Source organism: Drosophila busckii, chromosome X (genome assembly GCF_011750605.1).
Source record: "Drosophila busckii strain San Diego stock center, stock number 13000-0081.31 chromosome X, ASM1175060v1, whole genome shotgun sequence".
In the NCBI taxonomy this organism is placed as follows: domain Eukaryota; kingdom Metazoa; phylum Arthropoda; class Insecta; order Diptera; family Drosophilidae; genus Drosophila; species Drosophila busckii.
Window position 1 is genome coordinate 3748044 of NC_046608.1, and position 15061 is coordinate 3763104.

At 33.7% G+C, this 15061-nt stretch overlaps 1 protein-coding gene across 1 annotated transcript in view; it reads right to left on the reverse strand.

The window, feature by feature from the left end:
• LOC108606840 (AF4/FMR2 family member 4) overlaps positions 1-11089 on the reverse strand; it is a 92959-nt gene extending 81870 nt beyond the window's left edge. The window contains exons 1-2 of the mRNA XM_017995288.2: positions 10942-11089; positions 6041-6090 (exon numbers count right to left, since the gene is read on the reverse strand). The gene's annotated coding sequence lies outside the window, so the exon portion shown is untranslated. The remainder of the gene's footprint in view (positions 1-6040; positions 6091-10941) is intronic.
• Positions 11090-15061: the final 3972 nt, after the last annotated feature.

Sequence of the window (15061 nt, forward strand, 5' to 3'; positions counted from 1 at the left end):
ATATATGTTTCCTCTATATAGCCCGAAAAACACTCGTGCGAAATTTGATGCGGGGCGTAGCTGAAGCGTGTTAAGTCCACATAGCTAATAAGTTAATGGCAATGCTAATGGCTAAATGGATAATAGGTAATGGCTAAAACAACAACAACAAATATATAGACGCATAGCTCTGTAATGAGTAATGGTAATCCAGTCTTTAATGTTTTTTTCTAAATTTTCTTTTATTTTATTTTTTTTGTATTTTGTTTGCGCTTCAGTTGAAATTGCTTTCATTTTGTGGCTGTGCTACGCCTTTGGCTAATTGCGTTGCCAATGGGTGTGGGCTGACTGACATAAGTTCCAGTCCCCACCCCCGCCTTGATCACAGCTAATGTGTATGCAACATTCGCTAATGTGAGTAAAGCACTTGAAATCCAAAGTTATTTTAGTGTCCAAAGGGTTTGGTGACTCATGTGCTACAGTAGTAACTCAATAAGCTGCACAAATACAGTAGCTATTTCTTATTGCTTACTTGTAATTGTTTATATTTAATTTACATTTGAAACAAAAGCGTTTTAACTATGTTCAAAACGTTTTTATGCAATTTGTGCAGCTAGGGGTAGCAAATTTAAATTTCAAAATATACAGTAATCTGCGTTAAATAGAGAAGTAACTATATGCTCAATTTGGTAGATCTAGCTCTTATAGTTTCTGAGTTCCTGCTGCTCATACAGTCGCACAATAAGACAGAGCTGGCTTATTGACGCAGCTTAGCTTGGCTAAGCAATAATATATATGCTTTAGAAGTACTGCTGCCTGTTGCTCAACTGCTGCATACCCTTTTGAATTTTAATAAAAATTCAAAGTGTATAAAATATACAAAATTGTCAAGTTTGCATATTTTGTAATAAAAATAATTGAAAACAGAAATGCAAAATATTTTGTACACCTTTTTTGCAAAGTGTAGCAATTAATTTTATATAAAATTTAAGCAAGCAAAGAGCATGAAACATAATATAAGCTAAAATTAGTCTATTGCATATTATTATTATATGTAGAATAATTATAATATTTATAAGCTAAGGCAAGTAAATTCATGAGGCAAAGCTTAGGTCATGAATTAGTTAAGGCAACGACTTCAGATTCGGCACATTAACATTCAGTTAACTTAAATATATAATTAGGCAATGTCAACTGCGTGTGTGTGTGTGTTGATTCACCCATTGATTGAGGTAGCACTTGAAAAAAAAAAAGCGTCTATGCATTTTGTCTATCATTTGTTTGACATTTGTTTTAAATCAAACACATTTGTATGCTAGAGAATTCGAGTGTCATTGTTGAATCACTCGCTGCTGGTCTCTTCAAACTTCAGTTGCCCACTCACACACACACACATACATACACATATGTATGTGTGTGTGTGTGTTTGTATGTAAATCAAGGCACATTTTCCCACGTCGTGTTTCAACAAAAAGACCAAAACTCATTTATCAGCGGCATTTCAACAGCAACAAAAGCAGCCCACATGCTACAACAACAACAACAATAAAAACAACAACAACAAGAACTCAAACTACGCGTCAATGCACAAGAAATGAGCAGCATCATCATTTATAGAGAGGAGGCACATTTCTTAGGCCTCTCCATAGTCCACCAACGTCCATAGTCATCGCCAGTAGACAAAGCTTAATGCATATGTGTGTCTCTGTGTGTGCGTGTGTGTGTGCTTGATTATATAGTCCGCGATTTGGCCATGAGCGACTTGCTTATTAACGGCTCCAGTTTTGTGTGTTGAGTTTGCCTAACAATTAATTTAATTTTCTTACTAACTATAATACGCTTACGCAAAAGTTTGTTGAATTTTTTTCGGAACTTTTTTATAAGCTGACTTTATTTAAGCTGCGACTATAAACTTTCCATTTTGTTCACAAAGCTTATAAAGTTGCTGCTTTTCACGCATGGCCTAAAAATTCCAAACAGCATTAAAAAAAATATTAAATTTGATTTAACTTAACTGTTAGAAAATTCTAGTAAATAATAGCAAAATAATAAAAAAAAAAAAACATTAAGCGTGTAAAAAACTAAAAAATAAATTAAAAAAAGAAATAAAATTAAACAAAAATGTTAAAAATGCGCAACTTTAATAGTATAAAAGCAAATTAAAAATTGACAAAATAAATTAAATTAAAAACATAAATAAAAAACCATTTGATGCAACTAAAATTAATAAATATTAAATAAATAAAGTTAGCAAACTAAAATGAATAGTAAATAATAGAAAAATAATAAATAAAAAATCTTTAAACAACCAAAAAACCAAAAAAATAAGTTAATAAAGGAAATAAATTAAAAAGTGTAATATGAGTAATAAAAAAATAGTTAAGCTTAAAAGTATTTATACCAGTAAAGTATAAAAATAAATTAAAAATTGACAAAATAAATTAGAGAAAAAAATAGATTAAAGAAGAAATAAATAAATAATTAAAGTTTGTTGCTACTAAAATAAATATATTAAATAAATAAGTTACATTAAGAATTCAGTCAATTTAAAAATTTAAATAACATGCAATTTAAATAAAATGCAAAAAATTAGTTAATTTAAAAATTTAAATAATATTGCAAGTAACTAAATGTTAAAAATGATTTAACTTTAGTAAAAACAAGCAAAAAAAAATTTAATAAAGAATGCAGCAAATAACAATAAATTGAATTTATTTGAGAGCATGCTAAATAAAATTATTATAATTAATAAATAAATAAATAAAATACAACTATTTTCTTATAATATTAAACAAGTGTATTTAAGTTACAGCGTGTGAAATTTGAAACAGCTGATGTGGAAAAAAATGTTCGCTTGCTTGTTTTTTGCTTTTTTTTGGCGCTTTGTCGATCCAGACGCCATTTAATTTATGAGCGACATTTAATTGCAAATTTGTCCTTTTTCGTTGGAATTGGCACAGATGCGCGTGCCTACTATAAAACACATACATGCACGCATGAGTGTGTGTGTGTGTGGCTATATATTACACATAATGACTACAAAACTGTCATTAGACACGGCGCATAAACTTTGTCAGCGGCGTAAACAGAGCACATATGTATATATATATTTATATATATATGTATATATATATATTTTATTAATATGCCATAATTTGTGCGGCAAGCAGCGCGACGCCTTTAATTGATTTTACAACTCAAAGCCGCAGCGACTTTGTTGGCCAACTACAAAATTCAAATCATGCAAGTGTTAAGAAAGCGAACAGGCAAAAAAAAAAAACATGAGCAAACACCCTAGAGAAACCCTAGAGAACCGAACCGGACTCGAAACAGGTTCTGTCAGCGAACTGTGAAGAATTTTTTTTTTCTTTTTTTTTGTTAATTTGGCCACATGACATGGCCGATCAGCAAAAGAAAAACCAGTTCTCAATAATAAAAACTAATTTATTTACTAGTTGTAGTTAGGTACAAAATACACACACACACACACACACACACACACATGTGTGTAAGTGGCAGCGACACACAGCCACAAGTAAAGAGAGAAGAGCAGAGAAAAACAAAATAAACCAAAACCCAAATGATGGGCGACAAACTCGAACGAGAAACTGCGTGTGTGGCTAATCAGAATCAAATTGATTTAAATTTGAATGCTTTAAGGCATAAAGAGTGAGAGAGAGAAAGAGAGAGGGAGTGGAGGGGGGGAGTAAAGTGCGTGCTGTTTGGCTGAAGTGAAAAGTGAGAAAATACCGATAGGCACAGTGTGTCTACAATCAATTGTTATTATGCCTTTCAAACGATTTCTAAAGTGTTTGCTTCAACAGGTAAACCAAAAAAAAAAAATCAAATAAAAGAAACGCAGGCAAGCAAATGCATAAATTATATTTTGAGCGGCTGTGCCACGCCCATGCATTTGAACAAACAAAAATTGCGCTGCACTTTAATCAATTCTATGAATTTTAAGCTACAAATTGCAGCTTAACTTAAAGTTTTAAATGCAAAATTTTTACACTAATTTTTAACAGCTGCAGCTTTGTTTTATTTTTATTTAAAATGTATTTTGTTGTATTAACAAAAATTGCAAGCACTACATAAAACTATTTGGCTTCCTCTTTTTTTCTACTAATTTTTAATATTCAAATTGCTTAGCGCAAGATTTTTAAACTAATTTTTAACATGTGCAGCTGCTTTATTTATTAAATTTATGTATTATTAAAAATATATTATATTATTGAATTATTACAATTCAACAATAAAACTTAAAGTTTGTATATTGTATGTGTATGCGTTATAAAAAGCAACAAGCCAAAAGCGAACGCAGTTCAACAAAAATCATAAAAATGCAGCTTAACTCAAAACTCAGCTCATTAAATGCGTCTGCGCAACGTAATTTGCCTTTAAGGCGCGCACGTTCTCGACTTCAACTTCCTTTAGACTATATTTAATTATTTAATTAATATATTTTTACAATTTTTTATTAACAAAAATTGCAACTACTACAAAACTTGAACTTAATTTTGTTATTCAAAGGCTTAGAGTCGCTACTTTTCAACAACCTGAGAATTGCTTTAATTATAATTTTAAAAGTATACCATTTTTACTTTTATTTACTACTATTATTTAAACTTTAGACTGCCCCCGCTGCATAAATTTCCAACTAAGCAGCTGCTATTTGCATAGCATTTGACATGTAGAGCTGGAAATTTGGAAAAAAGAGTTTCTACGAATTCAAATGAAAAGCAACATTGATCTACTAATAAGTAAAGCAACAAATGTTAACAATTTAGCTGCCTGCATTAAAGATTTTGTTGTTGTTGTTGTTGTAGGTTGTTGCTGCCTGCAGCGAAAATTCCCACTCGACTAAACTGAACTGCACTTGGCTGCATTTTGTTGCCTTTGGGTAACCTTTTTAGCCAGACAAGTCCCAAGTCCGCACAAAAGGTCAGACCAAAGAGCTGACCAGACCAACAACAACAACAACAACAAACAGAACTGAATGCTATTGAGTGATATGCAAATGTGTGGCAAGCAAACTAAAATTATTCTCAAGCACAGAGAGCTACACAATGTGAATAACAAGAAGCCAAGTAGTGCAAATTTAGGCACTGCCAACTAAAGCATACACTTTGCAAATTAAAAGCAAGCACTTGCAAAACTAAAGCAAAAAACAAGCAGCAAGCAGGCAAAATTTGTATGCAACTGACTATAACATACACTTTGTGTAAGCAGAAATGTATGTTAAGTTTAACTGACTTGCGTATATTGCTGCACAACTTTGGCATACCCTAAGCATTTATCAAAGTGTATAATCTTTAATATAGTTTCAAAAAATAAAGCAAACGCTTGTATAACAAAAACTAAACAAGCTTAGCACACAACTTTGGCATACCCCAAGCATTTTTATTACTTTTAGCAAAGTGTATGCAGACAAGAAACCCCCAGACACAAACTGAGGCTGCTGGCTTTTGAGTAGGGCAACATCTTTCAGCTCTCTGAACTGCAATCAAATCAAAGATAATTTGTTGTCTGCCCAGCGCAAATTTAAATATATAACGTTCAATTATTGTGCTTATAAATTCAACAAAAAAAACAAAAAAAAATGCTTATATTATTTAGCTAGCACTTGGCCAAAAAGATAGCTTTAAGTTAGCCAGCGAAGACAACAAAAGGCAAAAGCAAAATGCCACAACTAGCAACGAGCCAAGTTGTTGTTGTTGTTGGAAACTTTTGCGCTCACTTTTTGACGTGTGCTTAGCCTCAGCTAACAAAGCGGCGCCAAAGATACTCGCAAGGTAAACTGACAAAGCCAAAGCCAAACTATCAACTGGCAAAAGTGGCGCCCGTTCTACCACTTAGTCAACCAAAGCCCCCCCACCCAAACCCCCCCCCCCCTCTATCATCTTAAAGCAGTGCCCAGTGCTTGCCAGTTCAATTGACAACAGGTGTTGTGTATGTGTGTGTGTGTTTGCTTGTGTGTGTGTGTGTGTGTGTGTGTGTGTGTTCTAAACTCTGTTAGTTATCAAGCCAAGCAACTGGGCCCCACTCTTTAGTTTTCACTTACCTTTTGCTTTTGCTGCTGCTTGTTCCAAACCAAAGCGTACTCGTGGTTAACTGCAAAAGCATAAGAAAAATTGTGAGAAAAAAAAATAAAGCACATTCAATCTATTTGCAAGACGAAATAAGATAAAAAAAAAAAAAATGTAGCAAAGCATCTTAAAGTTAAAGCAAATGTTTGGTTTGCTTGCCAAAATATTTTCAAGTCTTGTGTGCTTTTTAATATTGAAAATCAAATCCTTGAACAAATTTAATTGCTTATTATGTGCTTCAATTGTTGTGTATGTTAATTTATGTTAAAATTATTTGTTATACCTTTTTTAAATATTTTATAAGCATTGCTACAACTATAAAAAGTTATTAAAAAAAATGTTGCTTAATATTTTATACATTAGCGATGAAAATATATTTTTATACAAGCGCATTGCTTTATTTTATTATTAATAAAAGCATAAACTATAAAAGTTGCTGCCATTAGTTTACATTCATTTTAGCTCAAAGCTGTTTATATTTTTTCTATGCAAATTTTTGGCATTCTAAACATTAAATTAAAATTCTCACATTTTTTTTTATTTTGTAATATGCCACTGCCTTTTTTTGAGCAGTATCCAAAACCCGTTTAGCTTATTAAATCCTCTACAACTTTAGTATGACAGGTTCTACTAAAATCTAATGCTGGAAGCTTTCAACGCATATTAATTGCCAAAATAAAATTAGTTTCACACATTAAGCATAAATGTTTAAGCATTTACAAAAATTGAACAACTAAGTTATGCATATGCCCTTTTTTGTTTATAAAACATAAATTTACAAACGATTTGTATGCAAAATATTCAGAGCACAAGCTTTGAAACAAAGCTTAGGGCGCAGAAATATTTTATTCACAATATTAACAGACATAGTTTTAATACGATTAAGCGATTTTTGAAATAAGCACAAAGCTGTGAAAATGTTTAGTTAAGACTGAGGGGGACAGTCTAACGCGTCGCCAGCTGCAGTCAACACAGAACTAACACCCAAGCCCACCCACGCTCGTTTAATTTGCAGTGAGCGACATTCGCTGTCGTTCGCTTAGTCGCAGCAGCGCAGTCGATCGAGCTACGCCTACGAACAAAAGACGCTCTCGCTCTCTCAGTCTCTTAACATTTACAGTTAGACTTCAATAACAAGTGATTTTGTAATAAAACAAAGTCAAGCTGCCAGCATAATTAATGCAATTATTTAACAACAATTAAGCTACTATTGAGTAAGGCTAACTAAATTAAATATTTAGCTTAATAATTCTAAATATTTTTCTGTTATAATTTTCTTTTAGCGTTGGCTGTTCAAAGTTGACAAACAAATTATTATTAAATACAATTAAAAATTATTAACATTAAAAATTATATTAAATTGTTGGCCATGCACATTTTTATTTAGCCTAATAATATTAACTGCATAGTAGACATCAAATAATTAAACAAATGTTTACGCAAGCATCAAATTAATTGTAAATTATTTTATTAATATTTTTAAAATTATATTGAACTATTGAAACTACAAAACTACTCAATTTTAAACTGTTTTACTTTTATTTTAAATCATAGCCAAGTCTATAGCTAACATAATATTTATATTTAAAAGCGTAGCTTTGTCACTTTATACAAAATAAAACTAACACGTTTGCCCACTATAAACATAAAGATAAGTTCACTCATTAGTTGACGCGCTTAAAATTTTTTGTATTTTTCTTAGTATTCAGCAGCGCTCTGATCTGATTCTGAGGCGCCCAATAAATCAACGGATATAAACAATTTCAAAAGAATTCAACTGACGACTGCTTAGAAACAAAAAAGAGAGAACAACAACAACAACAAATTGTGCAACATTTTGACCCATGACTCGCCTGCGCAATAAAACAAGCGACGAGAAGAAGAAGCAGCAGAAAAAAAAAAGAAGCTGCAAGCTAAAAGAAAAATTTTCAACTCAAGTTCAATTTCTTTGTTCGTATTTTAATCCATTAAAAAAAAACGAGAGAGAAGCAACTACAAAATAAAGTTAAAACTTTTGCTGGCGTTGCGAAAATTGCCAAACTCAAATGTACAAAAAAAAAAAATAAAGAATATATATTATATATATGCGAGAAAAAGAAAGCAGGCGGCCCAAAAGATACTCAATCGAATTAAAATGCATTCGAGTAGCAATGACACTGACACTGCCAAAAGCACAAAGAGCAGCAGCAAAAAAAAAAGAAGAAAAAATAAAATGAAAGAGAGAGAAAGATACGGGCGGCGGCGGCTTAAACTGTGGCAAAAGTTATTGTAACTTTGCCCGCAGCAGCGACGTCGGCAGCAAGGACAAACAGCAGCAGCAGCTTCTTTTTTTTTGCGCCTACTGCGACGCATTTTCCTTTGCTTTGACCTCAATCGTTGCCAAATAAAAATTCGTTTTACCTCCCCCCACACACACACAAAGAAATCATATATATAATTTTTTTTGTACTTTGTCAGTTCCAAAAACGCAGCTTTTTGGCCACTTGCTTTTAAACGTTCGTTCGCCGCGTTTTGTTTTTTTCTGTTTTTTTTTTCTCTCTAGATGCTTTTAAATGATTAAACGCTGTGATTTCTTATGTTTGAGGCTCAGGGTCACTTTATACTTATAATTTCTTCTTTCTTTATTACATTTTGTTGTTGCCTGCGCTCGAATTTCACATGCTTGACATTTTAAGCTTCAAGCCATGGCTATGATTCATTTACAGCCTCTCAGCCGCCTAAGCAACTTCATCATCATCTTAGCAGCAGCTACAGCTACAGCTTTTGCTTATAATCAGCTCTACATATTTATATGGCCATTTAGCAAATCAATGAATTTTTTATACGCATATTTTGTAACAACAAAAAATTAAATTTGAAATCAATATGGTAACCCCCCATTGCGTCTCCGAAACTGTTTTAGGCGCGCTTCATTATCTTTATCTTTAGGTGTTTTTTATGAAAATCTTGTTTGTTTGTTCTGATTTGTCTTTTCAGGCAGCGCTCGCATATTAAATTAATGTATTTGCGAACAAAACGCTTTTCAATAAACCGATATTACTAATATTTGCATAAGCTGTATAAAAATTTATTAAATTAAGCAATTTATAGGCAGCAAGCAAAAGCAAAAGCGTTTTAAACAAATATAAACTGCATGCTTAATTAATTTGTGTAATGAAGCATTTAATGCAAAAAAAAAAAAAAATAATAACACTGCAACGTTTTTTATTTAATAATAATAAGCTTTAAGTTAAAGCAAACAAAATATCAAATGACTGCAATTAGCTGCAATTACAATTACAATTTTATATACAAACATGCGTTGTTTAAAAAGTTTAACTTGTTGACAAACTTATTGGCAAAAGCTGAATAATCAAAAAAACATAAACTAAACAAAAGCTTTTCGCTTTCATTGCGCTCGTTTTATTTTCACTTATATAACATTTAAAATTGTTAGAACTTCTAGTCTAAACTCTCTCTCTCTCTTCGCTCTTTTTCTCACAGTAAGTTGAGACTCGCTTTCTGCTTTGGCAGTTTCATATTTTTGTTGCCGTTTGTTTTGCTATTGATAAAAACCCAAGCGCACAGTTTTGTCTCATAATTGAGCTTCGGCTGGGCTAACTGTAACACACAGAGAGAGACAAAAGCAAAAGAGACAAAAAGAGATAAGCGCAGTTGTTGGAAATGCACTTAACAAAAATTTATATCAATTTTTATAGAGTTTGCGTTTGTATTGGGCTTGTTGATATGTAATTTAATATTATAAGCTAAACAAGCGCAGCTAACTGTTTAAACAAAAGGAAATTCGATGCCGCTAACTTTATTATTACTTTTTACTAATTTTCTATGGGCAGCAAAAGTTCCAACTTTAAATAAAGGCAAAGCCATAGATTGGAAATTGAGCGGTAACCACAAAAGGCAATAAAATAAGATTTGCGGTAAATTATAAAGTTAATGCCAAAGAGTCGTAGCTCAGCATAAAATCTATTTTTATTTTAGTTTTGTATTTAACTATTTATTTATTTAAATTATTTTAATTTTGTGCTCTAAAATTCTTTTGTATTTCGCTTATTTATTTATTTATTATCTGCTTGAGTAAAGAGTTTTTTTTTAAGTTCTTGTCAATTGTCACATAATCAAGGCAGCGGCGCTTGTTTCATACAATTTTTATATATCACGTACTTTTATATTTTTTTTTTAGTTTAATCTGAAGTGAGCCTCACATTATGTGGTAGTAAAATTTAAGTGTTCCAATGAGCACTTGAAATGCGGCGGCTCATTAACAATAAGCCCCCCAAAACTCACACACACACACATAGAGAGAGAGAGAGAGAAATATGCATACACTGCAGGGCACTTAACAATGTCAAACGGCACTGCCGACGCTGACGTCGCTGCCGACAACATAGCGGAGTGGCTGCCATTAAAATGTCATGCACTTGGCGCGACTAAAAACTAAAACCAATTTTCGAATGCAGCTCAAACTGCAAAGCTGCCAAAAGCATAGACGTAGTAATAGTATTGGTGGTGGTGTGGGGGGTGGGCAGACAACATGAATTTTGTTGGCCTGACGCTCAATTACAGCAAAGTTGTTGTTGTTGGCCACAAAACCAAAACAAGCAACAACAAGCACAATATCAAATGATATATTATAATGACAATACGAAAATAATTGAAGCTAAGCAAGCGCGCAGAGTTCGATCAACACACACACACACACACAATCACACATTTGAGTAAAGAGCGCCGCTCTAAGCTAAGAGAGCGCGCGCAAGATCGAGAGAGCCGCAGGTAGCTGTATTTTGTTTTTTTCTTTCTTGTTGTTGTTGTTGTTGCTGCTGCCCACGCAAAGTGAATGAGCTGCGCACGTTTAGAAATTGCATTTTGCTCTTTTTACCTTTTTCTTCCTTTTCTTTGCTTTGCTTTGCTGCCTATGGAGTGTTTTGTCTCTCGATCGGATTCGTGTGTTCGTATTTTGTGTTTTACAGCTTTAGTTTGTTTTCTTTTTTTTTTTTCTCACTGTTCACTTGAATTTCTTTTGCTTTGCATTTATATTTTTTTTTCGTGTGCTATTTGCTTTTGTTAGCACTTCAATTACTTTATGATAAATATTTTTTCTTGATTCACACACCAAAAAAAAAAACAACAACGCGCAGCGCGACGATCTTCGCAAGCAAAAACGTTTGGCGTGGGAGTTCACGCACACTAGAGCGAACACACACACGCGATTGCACGCGCGCGCAGCAAACACGAGAAAAAAAAATAAACAAACAACTTATAAACAATTAATATGATGCGTTAAATAAAGCGTATTGTCATCAAATTAATATTATGTTCAAGCAAGAAATTTGTATGGAACCGGTTTAACGTAATTTATTTATATGCTGCTGCTGGCCTCTGCTGAAAGCGACCGGCGTGTTTACAATTGCAGGCGAAATTACTTTGAGCGTCAACGTCAACGTTCAATTCTCAGTCAAGAATAAACTTCTTCAAGCGCGCACCGTCCGTTACACGACCGGCTCGTTTGGCACCTTGAAAACAAATATTCGCAACGCGTTCGCTTGTTATTGCTACCACTGTGAAGTGTGCGCAACATCGAGCCGCCGCACACAACGTGCGAGCAGTGCAGCGATAGTCATGCACACAGCAATGCAAGCGAGAGGCGCATAGCGCATCGAACATGTGCGACTCAATTGCGCGTCGCAACATGTTGCGCTTCGCTTTGTGTGTGGAACGCGTTTGTGGATTGCGAACGCGGTTTGAATGCAAGCAATGTTAATGTTTAACATTATTAAGCTGTGTGCTGCTCGCATTAAATTTAACGCTTAATATTATTTGCTGGCAATTTGGGGCGTTTTGGGCTTAACGAACCTTTTGTTCTAGCGCAAGTTCGAAGCGCCAAGGAGCACTGAACCGGTTCAACAGGATGCAGGCCGCTGCTGCTGCTAGTGGCGTGAGCGAGGCAGCGAGGCAGCGAGCGGGGGGCGCCAGAGACTGCTACCAAAACAAAAGACGAAAATGTTTTCAAAGTGAAGTAACCGGACAACAATTTTTGCTCTGCTCTAGCAGCAAAAATGGCAATGCTGCCCGGAAAAACCGGTTCGAGCCAAAGGAATGCACAAAATACCAACAACAACAACAACAACAAAAGCAGCAGCAGCAGCAACTATTGAAATAATGCAGCATGCAATGCAATGAACTAAACCGAAAAAAAACGTAAACTTAAAAACAGAAATAAAAACAAACAAAATTCAAAGAGTTTGCCAACTTGCAACTGGAAGCTTGCAACTGGAAGTGCAACTGCCACAAACAAAAAAAAAAAAACAAAACGTGTCATGGAAACTGGAAGCTGCGACCTATGCAACAAACACTGGGCTGCGGCTACTGCTGCTGCTGGCTGCTGCTTGTTGTGGTTGCTGCTGCTGCTGCTTGTTGTTGCCTTTTGGCTAAATGACATAAATCTGCGTTGGCCAAACAAAAGACTTAGGCAACGAACGTGGCAACGACTGCAACTGGATTACTGTTACACAGACTCCTTGGCCACTAACTGAGCGCGCTCGGTTAACAGTTAACATGCTGGGAATGGGAACAAACTCGACGCGCTGTCATTTCTTTCCCCATAGGGATTCTACCGTTACAACAACAACAACAACAACAACAACAAATTTTGATATGCGCACATAAAACTATTTTCAATTAGCTGCCATAAATCAATTCCAGTTAAGCATATTTAATTTTGAACGCCGAACTCTGATCTTTATTGTTGCTATTTATTTTGTTTTTTTGCCTATGCACTTAAGGCCAAGTTTGAATTGCTCATTGTTGAGCAGCTTAGAAACCGCAAAACAAAGCAAAAATCTGACCCAAAAAATAAAAGCGGAACCACACAAAAAAAAAACTGTAATCGAAAAAAAATAAATAAACATTTTCTTGGGCGCTGCGAAAATTATGCAAAGCGCAGACAAATGCGCAAATTTGAAAAATGCCACCAGCAATAATAATAAATGACAACAGCTGCACGCCAACCCACTCCCCACTCCCCCCACCCAACAAAGCAACCGAATGCGAATGTTACGTGAACTCAAGTGGCGTCGACTTGAGCGTCATTGAAAAACGAAAGAAATAAAACAACAAGAGCGCAGCTAAAGATAAGAATAAACTATAGTTTATGTTTGCATCAGCAATACTCTAATGTTTACAAATAATTAATAAATGACAATTGTTGGAATTGATAGCGAATGAAATTTGATTCAATTTTTGTTTTAGTTTAAGCACAAACATTAGCAATAATTTATTTTTGCCTTGTTTTAAGCAAAATATAAAATTTACAATTCATTACAAAGAATTATTTTAAGCGCAATTTTAGAATTTATTACTATTATTTTCTGTAATATTTATGCTATCATAATTAATAAATAAATAAATATTGCTTTAAAAATTATCATTATAATACAAAAAATAAATTATCATTTCTTTTCTGCATTTTTTTTTTTTATATTTAAACTCAATTGATAATGCACTATATTTATTTCAAATGAATTGTTTTATATTTATTTTAATAAAAACTATTTCTTTTTATATTTTACATATTTTTTTTAGTAACTGCAGAATAAAAACTATTACATTTATATTTTGCATATTTTATTTAACTCAAATGTTAATTCTACATTTATATAGAGTGATTTACTTTTATTTCAAAACTTTACATTATATTTTGTGGCTTTACATATTAAAAATATTTGCATAAAATAAAAGATTTTGCTGCCGACTGTAGTCCATTGAAATCATAATTGATTTTTATAGCATTTTTTATTTTCAGCTTATTATGAAGCGAACCGCAAATTTCGGACTAAAAGCGCTTCGAAATTCATTCATAAATCAAATAGTGAATGCAATAGCTGATATGCTAAGCCAGCATATTTAGCTCAAAAGCTTCCAAAACGAGCTTCAAAACAAAAATCAAAAACAAATCGAAATCGAAATGCGGCCGGCGCTCAAAAAGCGGCTAATGGGCAACGGTGCGGGCGGCCACTGACAAAAAAGGGCGTTGCTTTTAATATTATTATTATTATCGTATTGTTGTTGTTGCTGTTGTTGTTGTTAAACAAATATTACTCATGGCTGGCAACTGGACAGGCCTTACCTTGGCTTGGAAGTGGAGTTTGGCCGTTTGGCCACAACGTTCATGTTATACAGCATTGCTAACACCCAAGAACAACGTGACGACGAGCGCAACCAAAAACCAAAAAAAAACTCAAAGCGACAACAACAAAATACAAAATAAAAAATAAATAAGAAACGCGTCGAAAACGCAGCCAGAGCCCAAAGCCGCTGACTGATTGTCATGCCACGATAATGAAATAACATTTTGTTGTTGATTTTTTGGGCAAGGGGGGAGGGCTGGTTGGAGTGTGGGCTGTGGGGTTGCATACAGGTGTGCAAGGCCTATGGCATAGTTTGCTGCCTTTAAAATATATATACATATATATTTAAGAAAAGAAAAAAAGTTCATTTTGTTGCTGCTTTTTGTGTTTTGTGGTCAGAAACGTGCAACAACGCGGCGCATTCCTTTTTTGTCAAACGAGACTGCAGCTCTCCAGCTCCAGCTCCAGCTCCAGCAGCGTCGTCTACGCTTTGGGGATCTTTGAGATCTTTAGAATGCCAGCAACGCAGCTTTTATTTTATATACAGCAAGTTACACATACATATGCTTATATGTATATACATATATGTTTGTATGCTTGTATGTGTGTTATGCTTTTCAATGTTCAAAGCGTCAAATGGCTGCTGCTTAGGCTAGCTGTTTATTTTATTTAATAAGCTGCGCACACATTTCAATTTATTTTTAAACATGCATAACGAAATGCATGAAGCAAATTTAATAACTTGCTGACTTGCTTGCAATTAAAGCCTAACGATTAGTTTAGTATTGATCTATAGTCTTTTTTTAAATAAAAAAATATTGTAATTAAACGCTAGAAAAATTACAATATTTAAAAATTATTTTACTGTTTTTT